At 40.8% G+C, this 14,312-nt stretch overlaps 1 protein-coding gene across 4 annotated transcripts in view; it reads left to right on the forward strand.

Annotated features, from left to right (window-relative positions):
• TBL1X (transducin beta like 1 X-linked) overlaps positions 1–14,312 on the forward strand; it is a 250,978-nt gene that overhangs the window by 88,133 nt on the left and 148,533 nt on the right. For all 4 annotated transcript variants that reach the window (XM_083172578.1, XM_083172579.1, XM_083172577.1 and 1 more), the window contains one exon: positions 13,725–13,803. The gene's annotated coding sequence lies outside the window, so the exon portion shown is untranslated. The remainder of the gene's footprint in view (positions 1–13,724; positions 13,804–14,312) is intronic.

The following is a 14,312-nucleotide window of genomic DNA, read 5'->3' on the forward strand; positions in this document are numbered from 1 at the left end:
TACTGAATATGATGCCATGTCATTTGGTGGTCAGCTGGGTTACTGGGTCAGGGAAATAGAAATTCTGCTGGATTTCATTTTGGAACTTTTATTGAATGAACATTTTATCAATAATCTTATATGTTATATTTTTTTATTATATATTAATATATAGGTATATTCTATATATTTCTATTAATATTGGGTGCCAGTTACTGAAAGGGGAATCTTTCGTTATTTTTCACACACACACACACACACACACACACACACACACACACACACACACACACACACACACACACACACACACACACACACACACACACACACACACACACACACACACACACACACACACACTTAATATATATAATATGCATTTCTCATATATTTCTGGAAATATTATGTCAGGCTTATAAGCTGGGTTGCTGATAAATATATGAAGTTCTTTTACATATGAATTATGAAGTTATGATCCCTAAAGTGTGTTCAGATGGGAAATTACACTCAAAATATCTGATATTCATAGGTAAATCAAATCATACAGTTTAAGCCGCCATTCACTACTGCAACTTTTTCCCTGGAGTAGTCGCAGCCAATCCCCCTTGAGCCACCCAGGGGGCTTCACAAGTGGAGTGGTAGGATCGTATTGCCAGGAGGTTGGGCGTGCAATCAGGACCGAACTACGTCTCCGATCCATCAGAATCAGGTCGAAAGTGGCCAAATCCGACAAGTGTATGGCCAGCTTAAGATGTACACAGTAGTGATATATAGATATATATAGATATAAATATATACTGTATTTGCTGGCGTATAAGACTACTTTTTTCACCTGAAAAACATGCCTCCAAGTGGTAGGGTCGTCTTATACGCCGGGTGCACTTATATAACAAACTCTATATTTTGAGTGGAAATGTTGTCATTTTATATGCCTGCAAATAGAGTGTATATATATATATATATATATATATATATATATATATATATACATATATATATATACACTTCCAATACTGCCGGCACTCTGTTATCAGAGACAGCTTGCCCCGGTGCCAGAATATGTGGATGCACAGCTTCCAAATCCCATAGAGATGGGACAAACAACTGGCACTCGGAGACGGTTTCTCAAACAAACAAAAGGTGTATTAGGAAACACAGGTAACGTTTCGGGTACTAGCCCCATCTTCAGACCTATCCCTACAGCAAATGTGCGACCCCACACCCCACATATTTATACATACCTGACTACGCCAGCTCCCCGGGCACCACACATCGTCCCGCTGCTACCGGAAGTCGTCAGCGTCCACTTCCGGTCACGGACACAGCCAGCGTTGCCAAGCACTGGTACACTTATACACACATATATATATATATATATATATATATATACACTTGTAAATGAAAAGCGTCACTCCAGGTGCTTAAAGGGTACAGTTTTTACTGTTTGTCAACAGCATTTCGGGCCGGAACCCGTCATTAGGACAATAACGTTGTGGTCCTGATGGCGGGCTCCAGCCTGAAATGCCGTTGACAAACAGTAAAAACTGTACCCTTTAAGCACCTGGAGTGACGCTTTTCATTTACAAGCATATATTTACCGGAGTGACCCTCTGGATAAGTCGGGCACCCAGGTCAAGATAATTACAGCGGAGGCGGTGGCGGTGAGAAGTGGTGTGTGTGTGTATGTATGTATGTATGTGTATATATATATATATATATATATATATATATATATATATGCATGCATTGATCAATTCATGAGGTAAACCTCCACTACTGTATTTATTAATATCAGTTAATTTAGTGAGTGCAGAGCCCTCTACAATTTCTGTTTAAACAATGTGGTCACAAGCCAGAGGTCACCCCAAAGCTAGGAAAGGTGAGTGCCGATGTTTAGTGTATATTGTTTATTAGATTAATGGGAAAAGGGCCAGGCGGCGATCAGAGCCGACACCCCAAACAGTGTGCAGGAGGAAGAGGTGCTACGCGCTGCAACCACAGGAGACAGCGTGCTTGAAAGGCCGGTTCCTGGCACGGTCAGCAAACTCTGGGTCTCCAGCTGTCTTCCGGAGACCCAGCAGCAGCGCAGCAATATGGCCCCCTCCCCCTGTTGCCGCCTCTGCCTATCTGTGTTATAGGCACCCGGTCCTTGCGGTGGATGTGAGGTCCGCAGGCGGGGTCCCTGCGACGGATGGGAACTAGTAGTTCCCATCCGTCAGAGACTAGATCCCATCCGCCGCAGGGACCCCGCTTCTGACCTGACATCCGCCGCAGGGACCCAGCGCAGCACCGATCCCCACAAGGTACCGTCCAGGGGGGGGGGCGTGCTGTGTGTGTGTGTGGACTGTGCCTCCAGAGGTTGCCCTGGCCACCAATATAAAAGAACGTTGCCGCCCCTAGGCAATTGCCTAGTATGCCTATGGCAACCATATTGCCAGTGATTTGTTTGTGCTGTTGGCGATAAATCGCTGGGTGCGTGCTACCGTGTTCAGCCCCTAATGATTGCTGGTCGCAGGAGCATGCTCTATATAACATCTGTTACTCTGCCATGAACTAGCTCTTGGCAGCGGTTGTGGCATTACACACTGTAACAATCATTATTTAGGTTCAGGTTGATGTTACCTACTGCAACCTAGCCCAGGACAAAAGCTAAAGATATTGCAACAGGAAGATGGTAATCAACTACTGATGACAGCATATAATAATGAATATTCTGACATAACAATTCAAATTGTATAGCCTACTTTGCATCCTATAACAATGCATAAAGGCTTCTGTGTGTTATTAGTGTCACCTCGACACCTCAATGCTAGTAATTTATTGTAGTGAATTTTCCTAGAAGTCAGAAACTTAATACTGCTCCTTTGTTTAAACATTTCTGGTAGCTAAGTGAATAGCAGTGTTCATAATGTAATCTACGTATTAATTATCTAACACGCTGGACATTGTGTTCTCCCTGCTAAAGTTCCTTTTCTTTATGCAATCTGATAGCTACTGCCAGGTTCATCTAAAATGATACTTAATGGGATGATTTTATTAATTAGTCACACACCAGGAAAATTATACATTGCTAAGGCAGCATTATTAGTTTACAAGAAAGTGACCTTTTGTTCTGTAGACATGAACATGCTGCTAGATTTTATTGGCAATGTAGTATATGTGACTATTGTGCATTGCTCTCCCTATTTATCTGCCTAATTAGGATATTTATTACAAATGATGCTTCATGAAGGACATGGTTTATACATCTACATATATTAATGACAATAAAAACGAAAACTGTCTAATGGACTGATTCTTTCTTATCACCCGATGGCCCCACATAGCTTACGTACAGGGGCGTAGCCGGCTGAGCACGAGCCTGGGAACCAACATAAAAGGGCATGGTTTCTTGTAGTTGTGGCCTTGGTGCACATCCTCCATTTTACATCACTTCAGCGTTATATCCAGTACTCTGCACTATATGCACAAAGCACCTATTCATTATTCACCATTGTGCTTCCCCAATCTCTCCCACCCCGCAAACACAGGACACAGGTGTATCAATGAGACAGTGTCCCAAAATCAGGACTGTACAATTTGGATTTCTGCCAACCCTTAACCTTTGGGTGGTACAGTCCTGATTTTTGGGGATTTAACCTGCCATTCCATCTTTGGGCCATAGTATATAACGTGGGAGGGGGGGTGAAAGTAATCTTTCAATGGCCCTAATTTAGACCTGATCACAGGGGACAATTATTGATACACTGTGCAAGTGTCTGGGCCAACTGTTCAGCAATGAAATCCTGCTACTTTTCCCCTTTGTTAGCTGTTGATTGACAGGAAGTAGTCCTCTGAGGATGTTAACCGGCCATTTAGTGGGAGTGCTAAGGAAACCGGAGGCGTGCCTAGGAAAATGCAGGTGTGCCCAAGTGATATAGGGGAGGGTGTGTGACTTCCGCTCTGGCCGCCACTAAATCAATGGGCTATGCGACTTAGCGATGACCAGTGGAAAAATCAATCCATGGTGAGCATCTCACAAATCGTTTTAGATATATTCGCTCAGCTGCAAATTCTTCTCTAGCCACTAGTCACTAGGAGACCCTTGTGCTGTTCCAAAGTCTAGTAGTGCTCATGCACAGGAGATTTTGCTCCTGTGCATGCTCATAATGGCTGAAAAATGGCCGCTGTGCCATTTTCCTTGTTGTTTCTGCAGCGCTACTACTGCCAACATAGGATTCTGGAAGGGGTTGTACTTAAAAGTGAGTTCAATATTGCAGTGTAAAAATAAAGCAGCCAGTATTTACAGTACTCCCACACAGAGACAAAATATCACCCAAATCAAACTCTCTCTGTACATGTTGCATCTGCCCCCCTACAGTGCGCAAGACCAAATTGTTGCAATGGATATATCCTGATCCAGTTCCATTGTCCTTAGTGCACCCTAGAATCACATTTCTGTTTTCTATGGAGTAGGCTGAAGCTTCCATGTGTTTCTTACATAGCACTGCATATATATTTACAATTGGAACTAGTGATAAAAAAAATGGGTAGTAACAAACCGACATACTGTAGGGCAGTATTCAATGCCACTGATTCGCCACTTTTTACGGCGAATGTGTGCCATTTTCATGCTCCACGGCATATCTTTTGACTGAAAAAGTGATTCGCCCTATTCAATGCTCAAAATTCGCCAAGGGCGAACAGTGAATGACGGCCAATTTGCTGCTGTATTCCAATGGGTTTTTCACTGTGATTCACCGTGAGTGTATTCAATGCTAGGATGGCGAATTGCTTTCAGCGTGATTTTCGCTGTGCTTCACCGTGTAGCAATCGCCATCTTTTTAAGATGAACTGGAATGTTATCTTTTAAAATATAGGTTTTTTTTATTTGGTGTAAAAAAAATCTGTATTTTTTTCCTGTGAAGGGGCGTGCTATTTTTATTCATGTACATGAATATATATTTAATTTTACATTTTTTTGTATACATAAGCCAGCAGGGGGGCCGGGAGCCGCTCATTATATATTCATATATTTACTTCACACTGCTCCCGATTATTACATATGCACGAGCGGGAGCAGTGCATCGGCTCCCTACCTGCATCCCCTGCCAGCTCTCCGGGGGGGCTGCTGCTGACCGTGTCCCTAGGAGCCCTCCCCCCACACACTCACACACATTCCAGCGCAGACAGGGCGACTTCCATCTCCCAGCCTGCCGCCGGCTCCCTGCAGCGGTTCACGCAAGGGTCAAAATTTGCCGTCAGGGGCAGCGAGCCCCTGCGGCTTTGAATAGGGTGACAGGGAGGGCTGGCAGCGAATGATCTAGCCCTCTGGAACGGGCGGATGTGCAGCGAATCCTTAAGATAATCGCCATTGAATACTGCCCATAGAGGTAAATATATACAAAATGTTGTCCACGTTCTGAAAGAAGCATTGCAAAATAGTTTCTGTAATTCCTCCTGGTACAATTTAAGAAGTGATTTTCAATGGCGCTCCTTTTTGAATATTTCAATGGCATGATTTCATATTTCTAGTGAAAATGTCATGTTAATAGGTTTTAGAAGATTGTTACACACCAGAAAGTGTGTTGTTTCCTTTATATCGCCTAATCCAAATAGTTTGATATGTATTAGTGAATACCTATACCGATAACATATTTTAGTTATGTTGTAGTTGTTATGCATATCATGTTCCTGTAAGTATACTGTACAATGTATGTTTGCTCAAATATGGTGGAATTTTTTTTTCTTGTTATGTAATTAACTGTCAATTTAATAAAAAAAATACAGTGCTCCCTTTGAAATGCTACAGTATATAAAGTATCTGCAATTAAAGGGTAATGAACCAAGATTAAAAATCCAAGGCTCCGAGACAAAACTCAAAATCAGTGTATGTTAATGGTGATTCAGTGAGTTCTACTATCTGCAATGTTGATACGTGATTGAACTTTACCATATCTTTCTGAAGTACAATATTTTTTCAAATTCATTGTTTATAAAGTTAGTACTGGAAAGCAAATACTAAAATGTAACTGAATATATACATGCCGCATATCATTTAAATCAGCAGAAGCTGCTTATGCTTTCTAGTTGCTCCATTTTGCAAATAAAATGTTTTTTAACTAGGCAAAACACAGAGTGGCACCAGGGCTGTTTAAAGCCAAAGAAGGCTAGATGTACGTGGATACATCTGTTGCCTCACCTACCAGTGTCCCAACCAATAATCTGATACGAGAATAGGGTTTTCATTTATGCCATTGCTTAATATAACTAGCAGATGTCATTTTAAGCTGTGTTTTGGTTTAAATTGCAGAGATTCTGGGTATAAAAATCCTCCTGCCCCTGTTTGCCCTTTTGGCTTGGATCCATGTTTTCACAAATAAAAAAAACTAAAAATGAAACTGGAAAAAAATGTGATTAAAAAACTTTGAGGGAAAAAAAAATGACTTAAACCATACCTATCAGATTTTTCCAGCTAGATTTTCACAAAAATTATTATTTTCGTACAAAGTACTTGAGTGCAAAATGCGATGAACAAACTGATTTATTTGCTGAGGAGGAAATAAAAAACCTATCATTTACCTCAGTCTATGGATTTGGGAAACCTTTGAAGCTGAACTTTGTTAACTTCATTTCCTTGTGCGTTTCCTGCATACAGAGTATTTTTTGTTTCAAGTTGTCAGACTCAGTCATAAGAATAAAATTCAGCTGTATTGGCATGTTCAATTTAAAGACAGGTTGAGTATCACTCATCCAAAATGCTCGGGACCAGAAGTATATTGGATAACGGATTATTCCGTATTTTGGAATATTTTTATATTTCCATGATGTATTTTGAGATCACTTGCATTTATGTTGTATAAACACATCAAACACATGAAATACACACACGTATATTTTTTTTGCACATTAAAAACAATGTTTTAAAACATGAAACAAAGTGTATGTACAATCTCAGACACTAAATTTGAATGCCAAGCAATCATTTTCTTGCACATATTTAGTGCCAGTTACATGTTATTTCCCCAGTAGTGCCAAATACAGATGTACCCAATAGTGCCAGTTACAGATGAACCCAGTAGGTTTTTATCGAAAAAAGTGTATTTTGTGAAATATGATTTTTGGAATTATTTGGATAACAGATATTTGGATAAGAGATACTCAACCTGTATATATTTTCAAGCTGGTACATTACAAGAAAAGACCGTTTGGGTTTCTTTTCTTTAGATTATATCCTAAAATGTACTCTATGAAATGTAATGGTTATTATTTATTATTATGCTGTATTTATATGGTGCCACAAGGGATCCGCAGCGCCTAATTACATAGTGCATAAATTAATAAGTAAAACAGCAATTTACAGTAGAGGACAAGTACAGGGTACATAAGCATAGCTGCATCACAGAGGACACTGAAATAAGTATAAACATGGCAGAAAACCATGGGATTTAGTGGCATCAAAGATGGTTTAAATAAGAGAAGAAAAGGCATGTGTTTAGAATAAAGACAGAGACCGACTCATCACACACAAAAACAAAAGTGTTAGATTTTAGGAAGGCTGATTTTGTAGAGATGGGAAACTGTAATGCTGGTAAAATCAGCCGACAAGAGACTTTGCTAGCGATGATGCGGGAGCGTGCATCATAGCTAGTCCGCAATCTCTTGGACATGCACACTGGGCGATTTTTCAGCTGAAAATCACTCAAAACGCCTGTTTTGACCAATTTTCAGGTGAAAATCGACAAGTGTGTATGGGCCTTAAGAGATTCTTTGGGAGAGTGGAGGAAATTGGAAGAGTGCAGGAGAAGTGGGAAAAACAAAAAAGTGCAAAACTCAAAGCAACAGAACTTTGTGTCAAAAGAGTTAGGAAAAACACACGGGAAAAAAAGAAAGTCAGTGTGGTTTGCGAAAGAAGTAGCAAGTATTGTGGAAGCAAAAAAGTTGGCCTTAAAGAAATATAAGCAAACGCAGAATAATGAGGACAAAGAGGTGTATCTTGTTAGACAGAAGGAGGCTAAGAAGGTAATCAGATGTGCAAAAGCACAGGCTGAGGAGAAAATGGGCCAAGCAGTTTGTAAAGGGGGGAACATTTTAGGTATATAAGTGAAAGGAAAAAACAAAACGTAGAGTAATAAGACTAAAAACAGAGAGTGGAAGTCTTCTTGACAGAGACAATGTAATCATATTAACTAGTCAAATACAGTAGAGCAATTTAAACATGCTTTGGATAGGCCAGGCATGTCCAATCTATGGCCCTCCAGCTGTTGTGAAACTACACATCCCAGCATGCCTTCCCATAGTTCTAACAGTCTCTATTAGGAACTTGTAGATTCACAACAGCTGGAGGGCCATAGTTTGGACATGCATGGGATAGGCATATCGATATACTTACAAAAAAATAAGGATCAAATATGGTTTGAGGTAACATGTTTAAGACTAGATGGGCCAAGTGGTTCTTATCTGCCATCAAATTCTATGTTTCTATGTCTGAAGAATGCTTTGGCTTTAGGCTGTCCAGCATGTACATAAAGTAATTGTTCCATCAGTAAAGGTGGCCATACACAAGCAGATTTATCTTCAGATCTGGCTGGTTGGAACAAAAACATGGTTATGGATGAGAGCAAATGACAGTTGACCATTTGCTTGGAAATGCTGGAAAATTGACAAACTGTCACTCATCCATAACCATGTTTTTGTTCCAACCAGCCAGATCTGAAGATAAATCTTACTAGTGTATGGGCACCTTAAGTTTAGTTACATGGACATATTGGCACACACATCTGGCATTCAACTTAAGAACTTCACCCTTCACAGTACATTGGTATGAGTGATATCCTTCAAGCATGGAATAAGTTAGGCCTTAATTGACATGGCATCTCCATATGCTGTGTACACAATGGAGCAATCACTGCCCAATATGTAATTTCCAGCCAAATTGGAATGGCCTATCAGCTGGATTGTTGTGTGTGAACGCCCAATCTGCATGTTCCTGAAGTCGCATAAGATACCTCCCATTAGCCAATGTGCTAGGGCAACTGCTTAATACGGCATGTATCGTTGTGCAGTATAATGAAAGATGGAATGAGGGATCGTTCTGTCCTTTATTACATCATTCTGATGTGTGCTGCGGTAACAATATGTCAGTCATCTGTCTTATTGTCTGGGAACACCGTTCTAGTGTATACCTAACTTTAGTCATTAAAGTAGGACTACAATTTTATTTTGTGACATATACTTTGTTAAGGTATTCATTTACATAAAGGTTTCTTTTAACAAAAGTATTTGGTATTAAGGTTTTGCTCCACAATCCTTATTCTTAAAGAGCTGAAGAAAACTATTTTTGTTGTTAACCTGATTTGTTGCAATTTTATTTATTTTTTTCTAATAAATACAAAAAAAGTGTAAATTGGAATTTGGAGGACTCATTGTGTAACTATGGTGCGGTTCCAACTGTCTGAAATAAACTGATATTAGCCGTAAAAGGTTGTAGTTTGGAATATGTACAGTACATATACAGTATACAGTACATTGTAAATAGAGGATTGAATATTACACTAAAATATGCATTTGCTGAATTGCATTCAGTATTATAACTGCTTCATGTAACCAAATTTATCTCATATTGCGGCAGATGTATTAAGCCTGGCGAAGAGATAAACTGAGAAAAAGTGGAAGGAGATAATGTACCAGCCAATCAACTTCCAACTGTCATATTTCAAAACACAGCTGATTGGCTGGTGCGTTATATCCTTCCGCTTTATCTCCAGTTAATCTCTTCTCCAGGTTTAATACATCTGCCCCATTCTCTGTTACAGGAGATTACGGCTCTTGCCAGCTTTTGTACCTGGTAGCCAAAACCTCATCTAAATAAAGGGAAATGTATTCTTTAACTGTCGATTTAGATATAAATGAATAAAATTTAAAGCACAATTATCTACTTTATCATTGTAAAGCCGGCACAATTCTATAATAAATTTCCTCAAATATTCAAGATAAGTCTTTATGAAAATGAATACAATTCAGCACTACTGTATACGATATCAAAGTTTCCAATTGTGCCTGATTTCCGGCGTCAATCCTTGATTCTTGAGATTTGTTCCATGGTGTTTTATTGTCACTGAAAATTTCTTTTGAATTTATTGATGCTTTTATTTCTTTTATCTTTATACTTATACAGTTGAACAATGGAGAAATAAGAGAGCATGAGTACAAAAAGCTATCTACAGTACTTTGTTCAAATTGCAAATGCGCAAACCAACATTAACAAGATCTACTGGGAGAAAAATAAAAAATATATATAAACAATGTGAGCCCTTACATAGCTCGACTACTCATAATGTACTATTTGCAGTCACCCAATTAAATAAGAATAATTTCCGTAATATTGACCAGCTGTACATTGTCCCTACTATTGTTTTTTTCTGTATGGCATTTCCGTATTTATTCTACTGGATGAATGAATAGCCTGCAAGAAGCAGAATGTGCAGGATTCTGTGTGAGTTCTCCCATCTTTGAAAGTGGCAATCATTTACACTGCAAAATCAGGTTGGCTTTGCTGTGTAAATGGTTGCTGCTATTAAATTAGTTTTTTTGAGAAATTGTACAAAGTCTTGCACTTCCTGCTACTTGTGCCATTGTTACCAAGTTAAAATAAAGTGTTTGAGTGCAGAGGTGTATCTAGAGGTCTGAGTAACCCTGGCAAAGTACGGGACTTGTGCCCCCCCCCCCCCCCCACAATATTTTTTTAAAATAATTGCATAATAATAATGTAAAACCCTACAGTACAAGCCTTCTACCAGAGCTGCTCCACGGTCTACCATACTGTACAGTATATTGACAGGCATCGAAGCAGGAACAGATAGCCTGTACTGTATGTCATCACTCACATATTCACACATCAGCTGTGGGCATGGATACTGCTGCCGATCATATAATGAAGTGGTTCTGTCCCCTGGGGGTACTTGAAAATAGTTTTGGTAATTTGCGGAAGTTGCAGAGGAGACAAACCACCTTGCGCCACTTACGGTTCTGTCTGCAGCATCACCTTATGCTTTTGCCCAACCAGCTACCCGAACTGCCCTCAGACATCAGTGATCATCTCCCCTGCGCTAATACAGGAGGCAGAAGCAGCTGCTTTAATCATAAAGGCCTTAGCGGGAACCCCGGAGACGGGATTTATTTTATTTATTAACAGTTTCAAATATAGCACAGCAAATTCTGGTGCGCTTTACAATTGGAAACAGTGATACAACAAACTGGGTATTTACAGGCAGTTAAAAAAGATAGAAGGGCCCTGCTTGCAAGCTTACAATCTATAGCCAGCGGCCAGACACAGAGGTATCCGATTCCGGACCACACACTACTCCACTACTCCTTAATGTAATTACATGCATAAGGATACCCAGGTGTGGTACAGGGTTCCGACAGTCGGGATCCCAGCTGGCGGACTAAGACAGCGTGGCGAGCGCAACAAAGCCCCTTGTGGGCTTGCTGCGCTCGCCATGCTGCGGGCATGATGGCTCGCTACACTCGCCATCTATTCTATTCTCCCTCTACGGGGGTCGTGGACCCCCACGAGGGAGAATGGCCAGTGGCCGTCGGGAACCCGTGCGTCGGTATTTTAACAGTCGGGATCCCGACGTCGAGTAAATGACTGTTGGGATCCCGACTGTCGGGACCCCGTCCGGCACCCGGATACGCATACTGCCCACTTCCACTTCACTTGAAAGTACTGTTTATATTTCAAATTGAGAGGGGTGCTCCTAAATGAAAAGCTTAATCAAAGGGTATGGGATAGAAAGGTTGGGAACTGCAGATATAGTGGTCTAAAGAGCGCATTGCAGTCCAGTGATGGTGCAGAGGGACTCTAGCCCAGCCCAGATTTGAAGTAGGTGTGCCTCCCCCCAATTGCCCCATGTCACCAGCCTCGATTCGCTGTCAGTGAGCCATTGAAAACTGGTTGGTGGCAACAACAAAGCAGACAGGACATAGACCACCATGGTATCAATACCAGGTCACCCCCAGGCACTGTTGCCACAGACATCTATTGGCTAGCTAACATTCTGCCCCCCTCCCAGACTGGCCGATGGCATAGGGAGTCATATTCTGCCGGATTCATCTTCATATTTAGCGTCCGTATATACGGCCGCTAAATAGAAATACGAGTCAGCAGACTGCATGGATCAGTCAGATCCGTGCAGGCTGCAGTGTAAAAAAAAATTAAACAAATAACTTGACAAAATGATGTGGGGTCCCCCCCATGGCCAGAACCAGCGCAAGGCTCAAAGAGCCATTCCTGGTTTAAAAAATCAGGGAATGAAATAGGGGTCCCCTGGGTATTTTAAAACCAGCACCAGGCTCAAGAGCCGGTCCTGGTTCCCAAAATACGGGGGACAAATGAGTAGGGGTCCCCAGCACCAGGCCCAACCAGCCAGCAGGGGAGAGACTTTTTTAGATAAGTCCCCCCGGTCAAAGCATTTACCCCCTGACCAGTCAACATGGGCAGGGATGTGGGGACCCTACCAATGAAGGGGTCCTCCCCTCCAGAATTTACCCGCCCGGGGCTGTCCCCAGTGCCCCTGGGCTGGTTATGGCCATGGGGAGGACCCCACACCATTTTTTTTTTTCAAATAATTTTTGGGGGTTTCAAGGTTTTTTTAACACTTCTGCCAAATACGCCTGGAAAATGAAGTGTATTTTCTAGGCATATTTTACCGCCAATTAGCGGACGTATCCCACTAATCTATTGCATATATTGCATACTGCAGCTTAGTAAATTAGGAATCACCATTCGAATGACTTATTTCTCCTGGCATCCAAAGCATAACGAGGGACTTATTGATATTGGTTTATCATTTCTGAAGCAATATATTTTAGACTGCTGTTACTGTGAGCAAGCTGAGGGGGAGTAGTACATGGTGACCAGTGTTCCCTCTAAGCTGTGCGCGTGTGCGCGCGCACACAACTCGATGAGCGTGCGCACAGACATTACAACAGAGCGCACAAAACAGCAGTGGTCCCTTTTTGCAGTTGTGGACTCAATTAATGTGTGTTTCACCCATTAACTACATTGTGTGCTGTGTTTTGAATGTTTAAATGTTTAATATAATTTTGAAGTAAAGTTAACACAAATGCTGAACTTCATTTTCCAGTTATATTTAAGCGACGCACAAAAATTTTAATTTCCTTCCAAACTTGCACAGCCAAAATCTTTTGCCGCACACAGCCTTTGTAAAATTAGAGGGAACATTGATGGTGACCCCCTACTTCTTTACCATATGAAGGTTAGAGGAGTTACATTTATCTTTGAACCTTTTGGATTGTAAATTATTTAGATTTGCAGCATTTCCCGTATGCGAATGATATTACATTTAAATGAGAAGTGATGGCATTTCTTAAATACATTGTCAGCGTTTGTTACTGTACATGATTACTACTTGGTCTATGGCTATGTAGCTGATGTTGCAACACAGTTTGTAAAATCCTTGCCAAGTGCAAACATAAACAATATGATCCTTGCTTAGGGCTAGCAGATCATTCTTGTAAATTCAGATATGCAGTATACAAATTACATATGTCATGTGTCTTTGCTGCAATAAGCTCAGATGATTTCAGTTTGTATCATGTAGGCATGCAGTATCATGCAGCCATGTGTAAATCATGTGTGTATCTGTTTACATGACCAATCAGAAACTCAAACTTAATGAAACATGTATATGTCATTTTGACTGTTTTGAAAATAACTTTTTTTCCTTTGTTTATAGGTAACAGATGTTTGGAAACTGGCTGCGATAAAGAATCAGCAAAAAATAAAAACGTGGATTGGCTACACTCACCCCCAGTGTAAGTCGAATGTTTGGTTTTATTGGTTGTTAATTGCTGCTGTTGGCTTTGATGGGTCAATTTGTGGCATCTGTTGTATCATGTTTACCATCAGTTACAGTGCTTTCTGTGGGAGATCTGGATGGGAGGTAGAGATGATTCTGTGGACAAAGTGCAGAGAATGGTGTAATCGCTGGCCCACCACCCATTGTGGAATGCTGCTTTCTCTAACAACGTTCAGGATGAGGCAGACCATGATATCCTGATTAGCCTTAAATGGTATCATCCCTCCCCCAGATCGCCTACTTCAGACTCCAAGTATAGGGGTTAGTGGATCACCAAGTGTTCCGATCATAACAGGAAATTTGAAAAACATGAGTACAATGTGTTCTGTTGTCATATCGGGCTGGTTTTATATGATATGAAAGACGCTTTCTCCTTGCCTATCAGTATTGGTACATTTTGGAATTTCCAATGTTTGACCTCATAAACGTATGTACATGTCAAAATGATTTCGCATTTAATTAAAA

This window comes from Crinia signifera, chromosome 2 (genome assembly GCF_055691185.1).
Source record: "Crinia signifera chromosome 2, ASM5569118v1, whole genome shotgun sequence".
In the NCBI taxonomy this organism is placed as follows: domain Eukaryota; kingdom Metazoa; phylum Chordata; class Amphibia; order Anura; family Myobatrachidae; genus Crinia; species Crinia signifera.